General features: G+C 38.1%; 1 protein-coding gene across 1 annotated transcript in view; it reads right to left on the reverse strand.

The window, feature by feature from the left end:
* opn5 (opsin 5) overlaps nucleotides 1-16,478 on the reverse strand; it is an 81,182-nt gene extending 64,704 nt beyond the window's left edge. The window contains exon 1 of the mRNA XM_084737510.1: nucleotides 16,287-16,478. The gene's annotated coding sequence lies outside the window, so the exon portion shown is untranslated. The remainder of the gene's footprint in view (nucleotides 1-16,286) is intronic.
* Between the last annotated feature and the right edge of the window lie 4,233 nt (nucleotides 16,479-20,711).

A 20,711-nucleotide genomic window follows, 5' to 3' on the forward strand; every position in this document is an offset into this window, starting at 1 on the left:
GCAAGCATGTGTGTAGCTGTGATCAGCGCTGTGGTGAGTGTGATATCATGGTCAGTTTGTCTGCTGCATGCATGACATGACAATGACGGGCACAGAATGTGGTGCTGACTGAAAAAAAAAACGGCCAGGTCCGGTCTCTGGCCGGTCGATCGGTGCATCTCTATTTACTTTAGACTGGGTTTTTGTTGGTCAGTGGCGCAATCGCTCTCTGCTGCCTTAAGACAACACTGCACCAATAGTGCGCCTGACCACACCTCATTTTACGACCAACAGGCTCATGGGCACACAGATGGGTACAAGTACATTTGCTGCCTCCACAATGGTAGTGGGCAACAGAAAATAGCAATGAAAGTTGAACTGCCCTGCGTTGTGCACTGCTTTGCGTGGGCAGATAATAGAGCCCCAAGTGTCACCTTCTTTCTATCATGTGGCTTAAGAGTCATTTTATCCCCTAATTTGGCACACAGTATATTTAATCTGTTTTCTCTCTTTCCTATTAAGCACTGGCTTTTGGCTTACATGCATTTCTCCTGTTTGCTCAAGCTGAGCAAAGAGCACCACATGCTGTGTATTTGCTTTCAGCAGATCCATGCTGCAGGCATCTAAAGCAATTTATCTTAATAACCAGGCACCTTCTACGGGACCTGAATAATGTGAAAAATTTGAAAATATGCTTAAATTACCAGAGCAATAAAAACACCTTCTAGTCAAGGCATATACACTAAAAAAAACTGATGTTAGAGAGCTCAGAATGCATTAAAATGCGACTTCACAGATTTCATAAGTCTCCTTTTTGCCTCTTCAGGAAACATGAATCACCAGATGTTCTCAGGTAATAATACCCTGACGCAAAAGAGGGCCGGATGTGGATTCTCATCATGGTGATAAAGCTTTCCGAACCTGTCTGTTTAATCACAATAAGTAGATCACAGACCTTTAGCGTATTATTTGCAAAATCTGCTTTTCACTCTAAATTCAGCTCAGAGAGAGAGGTGTCACAACAGTAAATCCAGTACACACACACACACACACACACACACACACACACACACACACACACACACAGTACAGGATGTTATTATGTGACCCTGTGCAATAAGGTAACAATCACCTGGTCTTCTCCACCAGGGACATGGCTGCTTATTGGTCATTAGTCTGGGGTATGTCAGTCAATGATGTGTGACATTCAGCTGGTCTTACTGTGTTACTGTCTACAGAACAATCTGTAACAAGAGTCTTATGCCAATAACTTATGCAACTGAACTGCTGTGCATTGGCCTTTGATTTTCTATGGAGGAATATATCATTTAATAGTTATTTTGGTACAAATTTCATTGTGTTTTGTAGGCCTGTGATTGTTATACCTCAAAACTGGAAGCAAGTTTATATCATTAGTGTTGGAGGTAAATAAATCCTTACTTTTGTAACTAATGGTTTAATTATAAACCGGCATTAAATTACATTTGCCAACCTAAACGACCATGTTCTGAAACAAACAAAACAGCAAACTACTCAGTCCAGCACTTTGGGCATGATGGGAAATGGGTCGTCGCTAGTTGCTACAATATTTCATTGTAGCAACTCGCATTACAAACCAGAGCTGAGAACCACGCTCTGCTCTGCAAAATGTAGACAAATATACATGTTTATGCACATATTGTCAAAAATAAATAAATAAATAAATGAATAAAAATTAACACTTAAGGTTGCAGTTACGCCCATTAGATGTGCCTCAAATCTAGCAAGTTTCTTCCTTCTAATTGTGCTCCTGCTACATGATAAATGATTAGTATAAATGTATTGTAACTCAGTTTCTTCAAATATATTTACACCAAAGAAAAAAATAATATAATATACATAGACGTATTAAGCAAAAGATTCACAATCCACATTTTCAACTTCTTGCACCAGAAATCCAAACCGAGAACACCCTGACCAAACAAAACGAGCAAACTCATGAATGCGTAAAAAACTGCGTGTGGCTCTGTTCTGTATGGAGTCTGCTATTTTACAACCTTTAAAGCCCCATATCCCTGAAGCATGGTTGAATATGAGGGAGACACGTGTCATAACATTGCAAGTAAAATATCAAAGATCTGTACAGATCCTAATGCTCCAAAGAAGCAGTGTAATGCATTACTCTACCTAAAGAGTAATACTGTAAAAGTAACATTACTTTAAAATGAAAGCAGCTGGTAATATGTAAGATATTCCAATTTTCTTCTTTTTTTGTAGTTCAAGTTTTTATTTCATTTATCTTTGGTGTTTGGCAGTACAAACTTTGACATTGTGAGACGTTTTTTATTACGCACATTACTTGTAACATCAGTGGCATAGCAAAACAAAAATAAAATAAAATGCAGTATAAATAAAACCATTTGTATAAAGGACATGTTGATAATTACATATCCATAAAACAGATTATAATGTTGGATACACTCAGAGGAAGGTATTCATGCTGCAAGTTTATCAGGCAGTGTGATGTAAGTCCAGAACAGGTCCCAGATTGATGCCTTGTTCTTGTTTCTATTGTTCATCCTGTTGAGCATAAATTCATATGAAGCTGTTTTTATCATGATGTCTACCCACTCTTTCAGTTCAGGGGGTTTGGGTGTTTTCCACAGTTTGTCACAAGTATTGTCCTGGCAGCCGTTGTAGTCCCTGCCATGATTACAGAAAATTCTCCGCTTGATATGTTGAGTATTTGGCTTCTGTCCCCTAATAGGCATATTCTGGGAGATAATGGCATGTCAATACCCAGCCAGTTGCTCAAATTCTCTGTTGAGACTCTGTTGAGTCTTCGTGGTGTCCAGTAATACCTGTGTGTTATTTTGTAGTGTGTAAATTTCCCTTTAGCTTCCCTAATGTAATGTGTCTCTCTCCCATATTGTTTTCAGGCTCTGACAGCCATCGCTGAGCAGTTGGTTGGTTGTTTTATAAAATATAGAGGCTCGATGGCACTCTGCAGGTAACATGAGATCAACCATGATGTGGTTTCCATCCTTGTATTGAATCGTGGATTTAATACAGTCCCTGATCTGCAAATATTCCCAAAAATGTTCTTTTCCCTTAAGATTGTATTTTCTTTATATGTCAGAGAATGACATGAACACCCCTTCCTCATATAAATCAGCAATATGACATAATCCATTAAGGTGCCATTCTTTCCAATATACTGATGTCTTTCCAATGCTGATCATTGGGTTATACCACAGAGAGGAATATATTTGTTTACAATGTGATCATTTATGCATTTTATGTATTTTGGTCCAGATCTCTTTGGAATGAGACATAATAGGGTTCAATGCATTACGTGAGGACTGGGATAGTCTGTCAATAGGAGTGAAAGGGGATGACAGCTTACTTTCAATAGTAACCCACTCTAGTTGGTTGTCTTTGTTCCAGTGTTTAGCTAATTTGGTCATTTCAAAGGAGACAACACATTTTACTGAATTTAATTCTAATAATTAAATAAATAATTCTATAAAAAATCCATAAAAAATCTTTAATTATTGTATCATGCTGTTTAAAGTTCTGAGGAGATACAGTTACTGGCAGCATCATAAGCACATAATTAAATTGCGGTGCCACCACCATTTTTATCACATTGACCTTCCCCCATAATGTAAGCTTAAATTTGCCCCATTTATCCAAATTAGTTTTAATTTTTTGCAGTAATGGTTTCCCCCACTCTGCTGCTTATTTTGATTACCAAGTATTTCATCCCTTTTGATATCCAAGCTGAAATTTGTCAGTAAATTTGAATTGCATAATCCAGATATAGGTATTGCTTCCAACTTTGCCCAGTTAATTTTGTATCCTGATAATCTGGAGTAAAATTGTATCATGTTCATCAGATGAGGTATCGAATTTAAAGGGCCTTTTATCAGCATCAAAATATTGTCTGCATATTAAAGTAATTTGTGCTCTTTCCCTCCTCCTTCCACCCCCCTAATAGCTAATAGCTAATAGCTATTCCAATTTTCTTAGCCGATTACGATTTCCAATTTTTTTAAGGGTCTGACCTGCTGATTCTGATTTTAGCCGATCCCAATTTTCAGTCTTTCTAATAACTACAATTGACAGCATTCATAAACATTTTTGCAACTTTTCTTGTCAATAGGATGTTCATAATAAAACACTGACTCTTGAATATTTATTAAATACTATTTCACATCGCTCCAAAAGTCCTCCAGGTTACAGCCAGGCCTTATTATAATATTATTTTAAGATTTTGTACCAGCGATTTCATGTGATCTCATGCGGAAGCAGATGTAAACAAACCGGAGACTTTACTGCTGTTCGGCAGCGTCCTCAGCTGCTGCGTCTGCTTGTAGACCGTCTGTCTTCTCTTTATGCTGTTCACAGAACCAATCACTAACACCGACTTCATGCAAGCACATGCGTGCGGCTGCTTTTGTGGGTTTTCTGTTTACGGTCAGTGTCTGCTGCGCGCATGTCGCGACCATCCTGCAGAACATTTGCGCAAACATGACAGGCACAGAATCGATTATGTGTCGCTGACCAGCCGGTCACCGGTCAGGGCGGGTCACACTGAAAACCGTCCAGTTCCGGTCTTCAACATCATGAGTTTGTTGTTCTTAGCTTTACATTTTTGTAAGTTGTGTTTAAACGTTTAAATCTAAATATACATGCATTTGGAAAATCTAAAAGCTGCATGAGTTTGGATAGATTTTTTAGTCTCACTGCAGCAAAACCTTCATTTTCAGCTTATAAAGTTACTATGGCTAATGTGTTAGCATATAAACATGCAGAGCAGTAACAGCCATGTGTCTGGCCATTAATGTCAGCAGATTTTTCACTCTGCTGTTATCTGTTTTTCAGCCTCCACCACCTCCTGAGGAAACCATCCAGCTCTCTGGCAGCCCGATGCTTCTCCATCTTCTCTAGTTGTTAACTTGTCTGTGTGTTTTGTCGCTGAGCAGACCCTCAACTGACTTTTCCGCAGAAGACAACCCTGGCTGTCGTTGTTGCTGCTGCAGCAGGAAATGAGGTTGATGGGAACAGTTTGCTTGGGACGTAAAACCAGGACAATTATCCAGAGTTCTAAGCACCACTTTAACATCAAATATTATCATTTGATCAATTATTTATATAAAAATGTTAATTAGTGCAGCATTAGACAACCTGGGGCAACAACTTTCTAAAGGAAACTGTTGATTTGATGTGTTTTTCCTTTTTTCCAGGCACTCTGTAAAAATAAAAATAAAATAAATAAACCTGAAATAAACCTGAAAAGGCTCAAAATGCACTTCAGTAATCCATCATAATGAACAGCATGACTCTTCTAATTTCAGACAAATGTGCTAATATTGTTGCAGGGAGAGCACTGACTCTCTGCCTGTGGAAAGTATCCATCCCTCTCTTCTTCTTTTTTTTTTCCTGACCTGTCACTCCAAAGGAAAAGTATGGAGCCCTGGAACTGTCACGGGAGAAAAGAGAAATAAAACTGGAATATTTGCATTTTTTTGAAGAAAATGCATTAGTTGTGGGAATATCTGGATACCTCACGATTATTTATTGCTATACTGCAGCTGTTCATGTTCAGTCATCCTCACTAAAACTCAAGAAGTAGCCTAGTTTAGAAATAAATATGATGCATATGATACATTGAGGGAGAGTCTTTTTGCCTGATTTGATTCAGAATCTATTTTTGACTTATAGAAAAGGGAGGCACAATTTTCAGTCTTTTGCTACAGTTTCCCTGAAATACAATATGAGACATAATTGGCAATTAAATCGTTTGCAGCCTTTTTTTTTTTTTTTATTATTATTAATTAACGAATTAATTAATTTGAAAGAATCCTACAGTCTCCTGCCTGTATGGCAATAAAAAATGATGGGGAGGCGGAGTGTTTCTCTGTGTGTGTTGTTATTCATGTCACATCTCCATCAGTGGAGAGCGGCCTCACCGTCTGCTCTGAGGACAGACCTCGGTGTCCAACATGCAAAGCAGGTACACAGTTTGTAAGGTGAAACAGACTGAGTCGACTGATTGTCTTCATCACAGGGTAGGTTAAAGTTGTTAAATGCTGCCTTGTGTCTCATTTGTTGCAGCTGATCGCTGCTCTACACCGTGAACAACTTCACGCCTCTGGGCAATGGTACATAATATTCACAATACACCCGACCTTCACAACGCAATGCAGCATAGTGTAATTTTCTGTGTTCCAGCTCCAGAACAAAGACCACAATTTGTATGGCGAAGACAAACACACAGACCTCTCCATGAATCACTAAATATCTAAATCACTATATCTAAATCAGTTTATTTACAATAATCATTAAGTATCTTTAGCCGTCACACAGCAGCAGAAACAATGCAGGTGTCCTTAAGAACGGGTGTTTTTACGCACCGTGGCACAGCATCAGCAACTTCATTAACTATTTATGGTGATTAATTTACCTGTCAGGGAGACAGGATCAGACTGTAAATGACATTCTGTTCTTTCCACATCAGACAGATTTAAGTTTATCCTGAGGATGAGCTCTGAGCTCCATCAGATCTGTCAGGACGTCTTTATTTTACTGTTGGTTGCGGTCCGAACTCTGAATGTTACGAGTTGCCATTTTTTCCCCCAATAATCAGTGAAGCGAAACGTGACCGAACCTATTAGCTGAATCGTTAATAATATGATCAGCTCTGCACGTGTTTTCTTGAGTCCGTGGTTGATCCCAACACACACACACACACACACACACACACAAATAATAATCCATTCATCCACAGTTAACTGAACTATAACAAAGACACAGAGAGCAACATGTATTACTGCCCATTCAAAACCACATCACCTTGTGGGTAAAAGCACAGCTACACAGTAGGGATGCATGATAATATCAGAACTAGGTCTGCAGTTATTGATTATTTAAGTAACCGTGTATTCTACCGATTATTCCATCGATTACTCCAGTGATCAGATAATAAATACTTTTTGCTTTAATAAATGGCAAATAAATATATAAAAGAGAAAATAGGATATGTCTCTTATTATACTGCATTACAGTATTCTACAATAGGTAGTACAGTAATACTACACTGTAATGTCACAGCCTGAAATTTTATATGGTGTTCCTGAAGATCTTTTTGTCTGTACCATTAAATTCTGGGATGGGGGAAGAACATTAGGGCTCGATTGATTAATCTGACGATTATTTTCTCAATTAACTGATCGATCATTGTTTGATTAAAAATGTCAGAAAATTATTATAAATGTCAATCATTGTTTCCCAAAGCCTAAGATGATGTCCTCAAGTGTCTTGGTTTACTTACAACTCAAAGATATTCAGTCAAGTGTCATAGAGGAGTAAAGAAAGCAACGAATATTCACATTCACATTTAACAGGAATTTTGACATTTTTTTTTTCTCAAACTCAATCGTTTATCAAAATAGTTAATTGCTGCAGTTCTAAAGAATATTACATGTTCGCAGCCACTGAGGGGCGTGCTGGAGAAAGATCCAATTCCACTCGAACAAACATAGTCCAGTCTGGTCCCGATACCATGACAGAGGCAAAAAAAAAAAAAATCTCTAATCGCTTTGTGCAATTCGTAAGTACATCTAATAATGTAATGTGAAAATGCCCCCAATAAGAACTGAGACACAAGCCAATATTAAATTTTAAACTTCAGCCAGGTCTCCCCCAACACATATCTTTTCCATCAGCAGCAGCGCTGACAAGCAGCTGACTGGACTGTGACCATAAATCATATAGCCATCAAGTTATCACTCGGAGCTGCATACATCACATGCTTGACACAGCAATAGTAAACAAATGATTTACCAACAGTCAAATTACACTTCAGACTCCCATGTGGAAGCAGAAAAATTGCCTGATTCAAACTGTTGGAAAGCTGTGTGCTATTTTCAAGACGATACTGACCCACTTATCCACACTGTGTTTGTATTTTTAAGGTTAATGTGACTTTATCTGCCCGCCGGCTTCTGGGATCACAAGCCTACGACGAGCTGCAAACTTCACCGAAGTGAATAATGTTCAGTTGTGAGGTTAGGTTAAAGATTATCAGGACTGAAGATCAGCAGTCAGCAGCTGCCTCCTGATTTACACATGGATCAAAATCACTGACCAAGCTGCTCATCCTGAGACCCCGAGGCAAAGCGCTGGCCACACAGCGGTCAGACTCAGGTTATGAAGGCTGGATGGCTGATATGATTATGTCATTTTAATAATCTGTAGTATTTTAGGAGGTTTCATGATAAGTTTCTTGTGCTGACAATAAGGAAGATTCTGAGCCATTTCCAGAGCAGAAGTGCTCACCATCCAATCGCAAGGCAAAGAAATCTCTCCTTCACACTTACCTTGTTTGGTTTGGACTTTCTGACTTTTCAGTTTGCTCCAAACCAAATTTACAGGTGAGACCACCGTCTAACCTTGGTCTGACTGAAAGAGGTGGTCTTGGTTAACCAGGAATTGGACTAAACCTGATTTAAAATGTCAGACACATGCCTGTTTACGAACCAATCAGCTGCAAGTATAAAGGCAAGCAGTTCATGTAGGTGTTGGTGACAGGACGTAGGTATGTCATGTATAGTTCTTTCATGCCAGCTAACCGGATCAAATGTATACAATGGAAAAAAAAAATGTGGACTTGGAATTTGGAGTTTTAGGTGTGAAAAATTCCGGTGTCTAAAAAAATGCACCTTGGTTTGGATCTTGGTCTGGACTTTAAGTGTGAAAGCATGCTTACGGTTCATTTGTTGACTCTGATGCTACTGTTCTTTCACTCTTTCAAAGTGAAAGAACAGCTGAAAAGTGTCCACATTTTCATGAGTTTTTTCCAGTTGACTCTTTATAAAGTTGTCAGACCAGATGCCAGTTAAACATCTGGTCTCCTCCTGTCCCCCTCCTGTGACTCATTTTGTTTTGGTGATGTAATTTCCTGTAATTGCTCCAAAAGTCTGAGCCATCCAAAAACTGTTTTCACACTGGAAACAAACTGAACCATGGCTCAGTTTGACCTGGACCAAGACCACTTCTTTTTGGCTTTTTTGGCCCAGTCTGTGGTCTGGGAGAGGTTTGACACCTGGAATTTTGGTCTGGATCAAACTGAAAACTCTGAAAGTCCAGACCAGACAAGGTAAGTGTGGAAATGTCCTTAGTGTGGTATTTTGAAGGGTCCTGCTCTTGTGCATGTTGGCTCATAGCAAAGGTTCTGCTAAACTAAAACAAACAGGACCTTAATTAGTATAAGTGGAAAAAAAAACATTGCTTACTCTTCTATTTCAAATCAATATGGCCGCTGTGAAAAATGTTTATAATATTGAGTCTTGGCCCTATTTCTCACATGATTTATTAGCTCAGTCAATAGCTTCCTAATGATTTCATGGTCTCAGTCTCTAGTTCTTCCAGCAGGATGTTCACTTTGTAAATCATGGTTGTATTTAGAGTAAAATAGATGACAAAACAGGACACGTACAATGTGACTGACAGGTCATTCTCAGTGAGTCTGTCCAGTGCCACATACAGGTCTCAAGAAACTCCAACAGAATCACGGACAGACGTGTCAGGAAGGGAACCCAAGATTCTCAAGCGAAACTAAGATTTGTGTTGTTTCTTCATTGAACAAACTAATTGGTTTATAATGCGACAACAGTGAGGTTAAGGCATGGGTAGATTTAGGAACAAAAAACACCTGACTGGGGTTAGGGAAAGACTACGGTTTGGGTTAAAACAATCACTCTTGCAAGATCTTTTGCGGGTCTTGGGTGTCCCTTCAAGGCACAACCAGGTGGCCACTACTGTGTTTTCTGTTTCCAGCAGAGCCTCACAAAAAAGTCAGATCAAATTAGGCAGTGTTGATCAAATATGCATCAAGATTCTGTTTCTTTATTGCCTATTTCTCGCTTAAAACATTTTCAGAAAGATATTTTTTGTGCACTGTTTAGCTGTAATATGAGAACTGTTGCGCCATTATTTACTGCTGAATGGTTGAGCCAAACCAGCACCACCCAAGTAGCAGTGCATCACCCACCAGGTCCACGCTCTTGACGGTATTGTGCATCGCTCTGGTTGCAAAAAAACAAGATGACCCCCATACTACCAAACTCGAAGCTATAAAACCTTGACACAACCCAACAGATCACGTCCGTTCCCTAACTGTACCGTCAATGGTTAAGTCAAGAAATAGCTAACTGCAGTGCATTTATGGCAAAGGTCACAACACTCTGAAGGAAAGACATGAGGACCTGAACACAGTCAAATGAAAGAAATAAAGGTTTTCTGTCCCTTTTATTTTGCTGTGCAGCTCAGAAGTCTGAATACCTTTCAAAGAGAAAGCGGCTTCTCCACCGCAGAGTTAATTAGTCTGTTTAGAAAGCCCAGTCAATACCATGACAGTCCAATGCAGAGTGAGACACTCCATGGATGGAAATGAGAGCTTGAACCAGGCACAAGGGGAAACATCTAACAGCTCAGAGCAAACACACTCACACAGACACAGCACTGCCTACAGCACTGCATCTAACATCTAAAGAAGAGCGATTTCCTGGTTTCCACATATCCAGATGTGACCTGGAATACAAAATGCTCCCTACATCAAAGAGTTCACTGCTGTATGTACAGTATATATTATATATTTAATATGATGGGAATGTCCGTATGTTTGTGCTGAGAGCTGCGCTGAACAAAGCAGCGCTAAACACAGATAAAACAGCACAAAAACCAAAGTGAAAGAAGAGAGAAAAAGAACTGAAAACAAAAAAAGAAAATTGCAGAGAGTCATGATAGACTGCTACAAGGATGATGTGTTTTTCTATTCACGTTAGCATCACTCTGGTTCCCTCCACAAAAAGCCAATTTTTCCAGAAAATAAACTCTGCGGTAAACCAAAGTTTAGGATACCGACAAGTTTTGACAAATGAACCATTTTTATCACATTTAAAGCATAAATGTGGTTGCCAGATGTGAAAAGCTAACATTAGGCTATAAACTAACTACACCACGGTCTTGTGGTCAACATCAGCACCACTAAGTGACTAGTGTTTGGCTTCGACAACTTCTGTAGTGTCATTTATTCACGTGTTAGCAGCAAGACATTTAAAAGCTTCAGCATATTAACTGACATATTTCATGTCAAAAAACAAAACACGAGAATCTCTTTAGCTTGTGTTAACCACAGACTTTATTTCAAGCAAATAACAGAAAATCCATTGACTTAAAGATGAAGGAAGCAGAAGTGCTAATATGCTAACTCATTTCCATGTTTTAGGGCTCATTCCTGCAGCACTCTAGAAACTTGCTTCATTGTTGTGATTCATATTTTTCACATTGAGGTAAAACCAGTTTTTTTTTTCTGCACATGCAGTAAAAGCAAAAAAAGTTGAGAAAACTCAAAATTTCAAGGCAACAGACTGCAATGGATGTCCGAGTTTTGAGCCCAACTGAAATTCTTACATTTTGAAAATGTTTTACCAGCTACTGATCTGTGGTTGAGATAATTTCCTCAATTATTATCTCAACTAAAGATTGTGGGTCAGCAAAACTTTTTAAAGTTTATTTCAAAACTTTATTTCAAGGAGTCTGAGTTGGGCTCAAAACTCAAAAATCTATTGCATCTAATCTAGAAATTTGGAATCAATATGGGAGTCAATTACGAATCAATACAGGCTTTGGTATCAATAAAATATTATCAATTCCAATCCCTACTATTTTTCCATGTCACATTATTGCAACTACTACCGTAAGATTGAGTCATTAGTAATTAAAGTGTAGTTGTCCCTGTACTTTTGTGCGTTGGTGCAGTCAAACAGTGAATGCTGTTGCATATAGGTGCCATATAAACAAAAAGCAATAAAAAAAAACAGTGATAGATATGATGATGGAAAGCAGAAAGGTGATGCTAAATTGCAATTCTTTGCAGGTGAGATTATTAACAACAAAACAGATTTCTAACACCTCGGCTGGAAACTAACAGTGTGAGAAAAAAAAAAAATGAAAATGAAAAGGAGTAATCCTTATCCAGCTGTGGGAGTCCAGATAAGTGTGATGCTGTGAAGAGAAAGTGAAGGATTAGAGTTTGTCCAACATGTGACCTTTATCTACTGCCTCATGTCCTCCCTCTCTCTCTGTCTCTGACAAGAAAATAATTTATTATTAAGCTTTCTTACAGCCCTTATCAGGCTCGACTGAAAGCAGAAATCTGCTGATATTATTTTTTATAGCCAATAATTTAGGGCTGTAACTAGCAATTATTTTTGTAATCAATGAATCAGTCAGTTATTGTCTTGATTTGCTGATTAATAGTTGTTTGACATTTTTCACCATTTTCTAATATTTTAAAACTCCCTCTCTTGAGTTTACTCTCTTAGGAGTAAAGAAACCAAAAAATACTCACATTTAAGAAGGTGAAAATTACTCAAACTGATTAATCAATCACCAAAAGAGTTGCTATTAATTTAACAACCGATTAATAATCATCGCCACTCTACTATAATTACCAGCAGATACTGATAACATAAAATAACATTTTTACATTTTGGTGTTTTAAAAATTAGCAAGCTATCTGCAGTTTATGCACACGTGAGCAGGGTTGGGTGATTGGATGAATATATCATGTGTTGACGACGGGCTGAATCCACTGCCGGTTGATTTTTGGACCAATTTGTGGGGTAATATTTGTCATTTTATTTTGCTAATAATAATAGTCTGCAGAGTGACAGCGGTTGCTCTGCGCTGCACCCTCATCAAGCGGCACAGTACACGCCCACTCGCCGGACCATGAGCGCACTGAGCCGGATGAGGAGTGAGAGATACACAGCCTGCAGAATTAGACTCTCTGCACTCTTTTCATGCGGTGAATTAAGGACTTAATTCAACCAAACTAGAATTGTTGGTTGTTGGAAGAGTGGACAGACTTACAAAGATGGTTTTGGTGAGTTTAACATGTTTTTCTCTTGAGTTTGAATGAAGTGAATTTTACGAGGAGATAAGAAGCCAATTAAGCTCATCTTAGTTCAGTAATGAGATGCTGAACAGTTGTATTTCTTTGTTTAAAAAGGAAAAAAGGTGTTACACTTCTTGACACCTTTTGAGTTTATTTTGTTTATTGGACGTAGTGTTGTATAGACGTAGTGTTGTATAGTGTCTCCCAGCTGAGACCCGAAAGGATGGGAGGGTGGACGAAGATATCACCAGTCACCAATCGATGGCCTGACGATGGTCATGTGGAAAATTTTAACATATCGCCCAACTCTACATCTGAGGGTAAGAGAGGCTGAGATGTAGTGAGCAAACATGGATGAGTAAATATTCCTGTCTGATGGAATTTAGCCATAAGGGTTAAGCTGAAAACCATTGAATGTCCATGACCTTTGAACCCTCAGGCAGCACTACATGGTAAAACTGGCATATTAATATAAAAGCCAGGCAGGAAAACCTGGTGAAAAGTTCTAAAGCCAGCATCTGTGATGACATCGGGGTGTGTTAGTACCCACGGCATCTGTGAAGACCACGTTGATGCTGAAAGGTGCATACAGGTTTTGGAGCAACATATGCTGCCATTCAGGGACGTCCCTACTTATTTCAGCAAGACAACACGGAGACACATTCTGCAGTGCGAGCACTTTGCTGGAAATGGCAGACTTCTCGTCATTCTGCCCCTGAAAAACCAATGATTCGAGTCATTAAATGAGTTCACTGGCATTTTTGTTATTTTTTAGCTGTGTCAGTGTCCACAGAGCAGTGCAGGAGCTGCAGCACGGCAGGCTGTTAATGTCACAGACTGAGTCTCAAAATGACCACAGACCCCAAAACAAACTGTGATGTAAGTAGAGAAGGGTGACAGAAACATAATTTTACCTTGGAGAACACAGGAGCTGCTGGTCTGCCTTCATCTGTTAGTTTGTTTCTGTTATTGTGTGACTTTAGTGAGTCCGACCTATCCTTTAGAAGCACCAAATCCACTACATGATGCAAACAAACTAATCGATTGAGGCAGTGATAGAGCAGCAATTCTTGTGAGGCAAAATTACTGATTTTGCCTATGGAGTTTTGTTGGTTTGGAGAGCTTGTAATTTGGCTTATAAAGTGATAGTTTACCATCAGAAAAAGGCTGATTAACATCAAGGTAAAGTGGTGAAAATATTCTAAATATAGCATACACTTAAACTGATATACATTTTTGGGGGTGTGTGGTGCAGTTCACTCTTTAGTCTCAATATTAGTACTCCTCCCTGATTCTCCAAACTAGGGGTGTGCCGACTGGCATCTACTGTAGATAATACACTGACTACTGTTTCATCTGAATTATCCCTTGAGGACTTCCTCCACCACTATTAAATATTATACATCATATAAAATTAAGCACTACTATCAAACACCATCTTCAGGACTGAGGAAGACTCTTTATGTCACCAGATTTTAAAGCTGTAGGTCTGGTTTCAGATTTGAGGGACAGAATGAAGTCTGAGGTCAGCAAGTGAATGCTGTGAATTATCATATACAGTATATTAACCAAGCAGATTATAATAAAATTGGCCCTCATGCTTTCCATAGTTAATAAAACAGCTTTTTATTAATGCTTACACACAGTGTGTATCCGACATGTCTTATCTGATTTATTAACTTGTGATTAAATTATGTTATCCAGCTATCATCACTCTTCACAGACTTTCAGATCTTTTATCAAAATGTAGCTGATGTCAGTTAACTAGAAGTAACACGTTTCCAAAGACCACTTTTGATGTTACATTTTTGTGTCCGTGCCCTCGAAAGGACCACAAAATAGCTGTGTGCCAACCAGCCCCTTGGGCCATCCAACCCGGGTGTCCCCCACAAGGCTTCACCTGTCCATCAAAATATGATTAAATTAGATTTTTTCTAAAAAAGTATGAAGAAAAAGTGCTTGCAGTCATACTCTAAATTCAGTGCTAAACAGTGGTTGCAGGTCTTTCTCTTGGTTTGTGCACCTGTTTGTACCTGAGACATGTCTTATCTGATTTATCATTTTAATACTTTTTTTTATCTTATATTATTGCTGGATATTTTATTCTACTTTATTTTTGTGTTATTTGCATTTGCCTTAATTAATTAGAAGTAACTTCCAATATCAGTAATTTCCAATTTATCTATCTACCACAGTTTTATAATACTTTTAGTCCAAAGCCCACTTTCTTTGACTACAAAACCGAAATATTAGCCTCATCAAAAATGTTAGTTCCTTTCATTCGGTATGTTTAAAAGTAGTAGATAAGTGCAGGTCAAGGAAACCAACTCATTCCTGTTACATTTTTGTTTCTGTGCCCTTGAAATGACCACAAGATAGCCAACCCCCGTGACCAACAACCCCGGTCTCCCCTACAAGCTTTCACCTGTCCATCAAAACTCTGTCGGAGCTACAAACTATTGGAACTTTACTTTTTAAATTCAAGATGAAATTATGGCTGAAATCAACCCATTCATGTACCCATGCACTCACATAAACTCCTCAAACACTTGATCTTAATATTGTGAAATCCTGTTGTTATGTTGTGGTTTTATTGTTGTTGTTGCACTTTTATTGTTATGGTGTCTTAATGTAGCGTAATCTCATTACTGTTATTGCTGAAGCCGTTGTATCATTATTATGTTCTGTCTTATAATTGTGTCTTAAAGGCTATAAAAGTGTGTTTTGTTTTTATTTTAGAAAATAAGTTCTTCTCTGTTTCCTGCCCAGGAACTACAGATGAAATTAGTTTAATAACTAGTACATAATCAAATAAAATGATAAAACATGACCTATTCCTGAAACATATGTGGGGAAAGTATGACTGCAGTAATATTTCATCTTTCAGAGCCTCCAGTGTTTTGCAGGTTCCTCTCGCTTAGCGCGTCTGTTTGTACCTGAGAGGCAAAAAAAAAAAAAAAGAAAAGAAAAAAGAAAAAGAAAGAAAAGAAAGAAAACACCGCAGTTTACAGAGCTGCATTTGAACGCGACCCGGTTGAGCAAAGTGGACAGTGAGGAGACAGCGACAAGACACACTTTGACGAATTAATCTGACGAAAACTGCAAAAGTAAGGGGACAAAATGTTGAAAAGTGAGGAAAGTGACACCCCTGTGTGACTTAGGCTCTCGGTGCGCTTGCTTTTATTATGTTGAGGATAAAAATATTTCTTTTAAAAACTGTCACTAATAAAGTCACGATAATATCTTTTAATCCGCTGGGAGTTCACTCACAGTAAACATATAAATAGAGCTGAAAATGTTCTTATTGTACAGCGTAAACATAAGGGATTAAAAAAATAAAATGAAGGTTAGCTTCACTCACCTTTCGCTCATCGGTCATCAGTCATCCCGAGCGACAGTTTCATTCCTCACTCATAAATTGTTCCAAAAGAGACGGAGAACAACAGTGAGCTGAGGTTCTGCTGAGGAACACAAACACGCTGCAAAAAAATAAAAAAATAAAATAAATAAATGAAATATTCCTGTGGTTCAACTTCTCCGCAGTCTCCACCGACCCCTGTGCACCAACATCAAGTCAATCAGCCCGGCTTCACCAGTCATTTTGTTATATACGGTCTACACACAACGCGCAGCAGAAAAAAACACAACTTCCGGCCGCATCTTTCAAAATAAAACCCTCCCAATCTAGTTGATTTTGAGCTGAACTCCAAACAGGGCTCAGCTTCAGCCTCAGAACTAACCTTAATTTGGTCATATAAAAGCCTACCTAACAACCCTTACTCAAATACAATAAATACACAAATAATAGTAGTAATAATGATAATAATAATACAATAGATAAATAAATTTTAAAAAATGAAAGGGGCCGGCGTGTTGACCTTGTTCTGTTTTCAGGTACAAAAGATCCTTATGACAGTAAGTCATAATTGTGTGTTTAAGGTCAAAAGAGAATACAGAACAAAACACACAAGTAAGAAATATTTAATAACGATGTTTTGGTGCAAACCTTAGAAGTTATTTAGAAGATCCAAAAGAAACTTAAACTGCAACTATTTTGACCATCGATAAATCATATCAGCAACTTTTTCAAGCAAAATGCAATCTGTATTCAGGTCCAGTTCCTGCAATGTGACAATTTTCTCTGCTTTTCTCTGTTTTATATCATCATAGACTGATTATCTTAGGACTGTTAGTGGGACATAAAAAAAAAAGCTTTAAGGGGCAGTTCACCCAAAAGTGAAAAATCAGTCATTATCAACTCATCCTCGTGCCAGCTGAAGGTCAGGTTTAGTTTTTTTAGTCCACAAAACACTGCTGGAGTTTCACAGGAAAAAAGCTTTGTGACCACTTTTCAAACGGAAAACAACAACGACAGTGACAAAAAAAGACTTGGATTACACCAGATGAACAGTATGGGAGCATTTTTTTTCCCCAGTTTTACACATTTAATAGACCTAAACTTTTTTTAAACCTTCCTTAAATTTTTTTCAGTTTCTGATTTTTAATTATTCTCCAGTAAAACAGGAGGTGGTGATGGGCTTCAGACAGTTCATTAAACCTAATTTAGCTAAAACAGAAAGAGAGAGAGATGCAAAGTATGGTTTGAAGATGTGGAAAAATACGTCAGAATTAATTATATGTCAGTTTTAAATCATTTTGATGCAAATATAGATACAGACACAGATATAGATACAAAAATGGATGTCTCTGTGCACGTCCTATATCATAGTTGTATTCATTGAGGAAGAATGCACAACTTTACTTTGAAGGGAGAATGTCCTATTTCCTGTGGTGTGTGTCTGTGAATCTGACTTGACCAGCGGCTGTGAGTGCAGGAGCTGTTGATCTCTGCTGAAGCACAGAAGAGACTGATTGAGTCCCAGTGGATGGTAATGAAGCACTTCTGATGGCTTGATCAGCAGGGGGAAGAAAAAAAAAATATTAGAGCCACTTAAAAGTGTGGAACTGCCCCTCAATCCTGCAGCTGAGGAGCCTGACAATAATAAAGAGTCCAATACACATTTGAGGGGAAAAACGCCAACCTGTGACTGGAAGATACAAAAATCTGTCATGTTTTTTTCACTTGTTAATCTTCAAAAAAAAACATTTCCTCTGTACCCTCGCTGCCTCAGGCTACTGTGCAGACTCACTGATGTTCATGTTCATGCACATACTGACTTAAACGGCACCCCACCAGCCCACAATACAGATTCAGCAAGCTAAATAGACACTTATTGAATATTTAAAATTAATAAAAAACTGGTTATTGTTTCCTTTCTGTGCATTTCGATACTGGCCTTCTTCAAGTGAGGTTCTGTGGTATGAAATTAGCTGCAAAAATTTGTCTATTTTCTATTCTCTTCATTTACATTTAATAAAATCTCATTTTTCTTTTGTTTTCCTGAGGGTATATCTAAGGGTATAGAATTTGGTGGGTATGGTAGGGTCACATCCTGAGTAATCACTGTAATAACTTAGATTAAAAAATAAAATTATAACTACTTTTGACCACCAGTGTCTAGTCAATGTAAGTTAGTGAGGTAAATGTTGAGAGAACGTTTTATAAGTAAATGTTTCATTTACACAGTTTGCACTACTGTCCATCTGTGATCTGATTTTCCCTGTCTTTCTGTAACTGTAATGGAATACAGTGACCTATTTTGTATCCTAATTACATAATCCTGTTACATGTAATCTGTTACTCCCCAAGCTTGGTGACAGTAAGCTGTGGTGTTGTTTACAGAGCAAAGATTTTACATTTCACCCCAGTTTAACTCAATTTAACCACTAATTTAATTTGCTCACTGCGTAACTGAAACAAATGGGCCCATAAAAATGCACTTCAAGACTATCTGTCTCTGTCAGCACTCTAAATATGAGAGTGTGATGTGGGGTTTGTTTCTGTGGGGTAGTATGTGGGGAGGGGCAGTTAGGCATAACGGATTGAGTGAGCTCACCTGTAGTTAATTAGGTGTGTTGTCTGGGACTTGTGGGAGATCTGACAATAGAGGGAGACAAGGTCTTGTTCAGACTGTCAGGGAAGTGGAACCACATGCACGCTGCCCAGTCAAGTCGATCGGCCTAGCGCTCACTTTCTGGGGGGGGCGTTCACGACTTTTAGCATCGCCGGCGGTGAACATGGTAAAGTAGGGGAGCTGTTCCAGTGTGAGGAGGGGAGGCCTGTTGTCTCCTTTAGATAGCTAGGTGGGGAATTAGTCGAAAGTGAGCCAGCTGCTACCACTTCGTGCTGTGTGCAGTAAATAGTAAGTAGTATTGTAGTGTATGTGCGTGGTGTGATTTATTGAGGTGAAACCAGTAGTTAGTTGAAGCCCTTACGCCCAGTACTGCCCTGTTATTGCTCGTCTCCATGCAGGACTTGTCTTTTTCAATTTCTGTGAATTATTTAATAAAGTTGAATTGATATTTTTATAAATCCAGTGGCGTAGTTGTCATCTTCCAGCCTCTTACCGGGTTAAATGGGTTCAGTTAAAGGACCCCTGCTTTTGTTAAGAACCTTTCCACTAACAGATCTTATTACAGTATGCTAAAACACACACACACAGGTTTTTACTAGCGGTAGATAAGGACCTTCAGATTAAAAAGAAAGTATTACTTATTAATTATTAATTAAAACTTGGGAAATGTTTATAACCATGTCTGGTCTAACTTACTGTAGCCTATACACCTAACACAAATATACAGACCGGTGCATACATGTAAATCAACATCAGGCAGTAAGATTAGACATGTTAGTGTTGGTCATAAATTCTTGAAGACTGAGCCTCTGTTATTTTAGGTTTCACACTGCACACTCTGCCTCTGTGTGTTGGTGAAAGAATCAGCGTGAGAGAGTTTTGAGTTTTAATAAACTTAAAAAGGTTTGCGGACCTATAATCTTTAGTTGAGGTAATTTGCTTTTCATCTTTAGATAAACTTGAACCTTTGAGTTTTAGAACTAAAGAAAAAATTCAAAAATTGGACACAGTGAGCTAAACAGTTATCAATATTGGAATTATTAAAATTTTAACATTTTCTTACACTTCGATGAATTAACTCAGTTAAAAAAAATACAATGTTTTGTGTTTCTTAAACTCAAAGCTTTTAAATTTATCGAAAGAATAAAAGTAAATAATCTCAACAAAAGATCAGTAGTTGGTAAAATTTTCCAGAACTTAAGAATTTGAGTTGGACTCAAAACTCGAAAATCTATCACACTCTGTTGCCCTGAAATTTAGAGTTGTCTCAGCTTTTTTGTTTTTACAGTGCATGTTGACAATTCAATTCAAATTTTTTATCAAAAAATTCTGCAATTCACAATTTGTGAGTTTTTCTATCTGATTTTTTTGAAGTTATCAGGCCAAATGTCAGTCAAACGTTAGCTCTCATCTCCCCATGTGCTACTGCCTCTCATTTTGAACAAACTTAAAAGTCCAAAAGTCTGGAGCAAACTAGGCAGGTGAGAAAGGGCCTGATATTTCTGTCTCAGCTCATCAAAACATCCCATTTCATACTCCACTAATTTTTTCGCTCATTTTGGGTGTAACTTCATCTGCTTTAGGAGTGCAGAAATATAAATACGGGGGATAACCATGATATTTAAAGCTACTACACAGAACCTCCACATTTTGTTGATTTTGGTGCCCCCTGTGGACAACAGCAGTAGTGTATCCACCATAATAACCACAAAATATAACGTCAAAAATGAAACAATTTAAATAAAAGTTTCTTTTTAATTGATTAAAATACCACTCACTGTAACTTTGCCTGGAAAATGTAAACCTCGGTC

This window comes from Lutjanus erythropterus, chromosome 15, assembly GCF_056507025.1.
Source record: "Lutjanus erythropterus isolate fLutEry1 chromosome 15, fLutEry1.hap2, whole genome shotgun sequence".
Lineage (NCBI taxonomy): Eukaryota > Metazoa > Chordata > Actinopteri > Lutjaniformes > Lutjanidae > Lutjanus > Lutjanus erythropterus.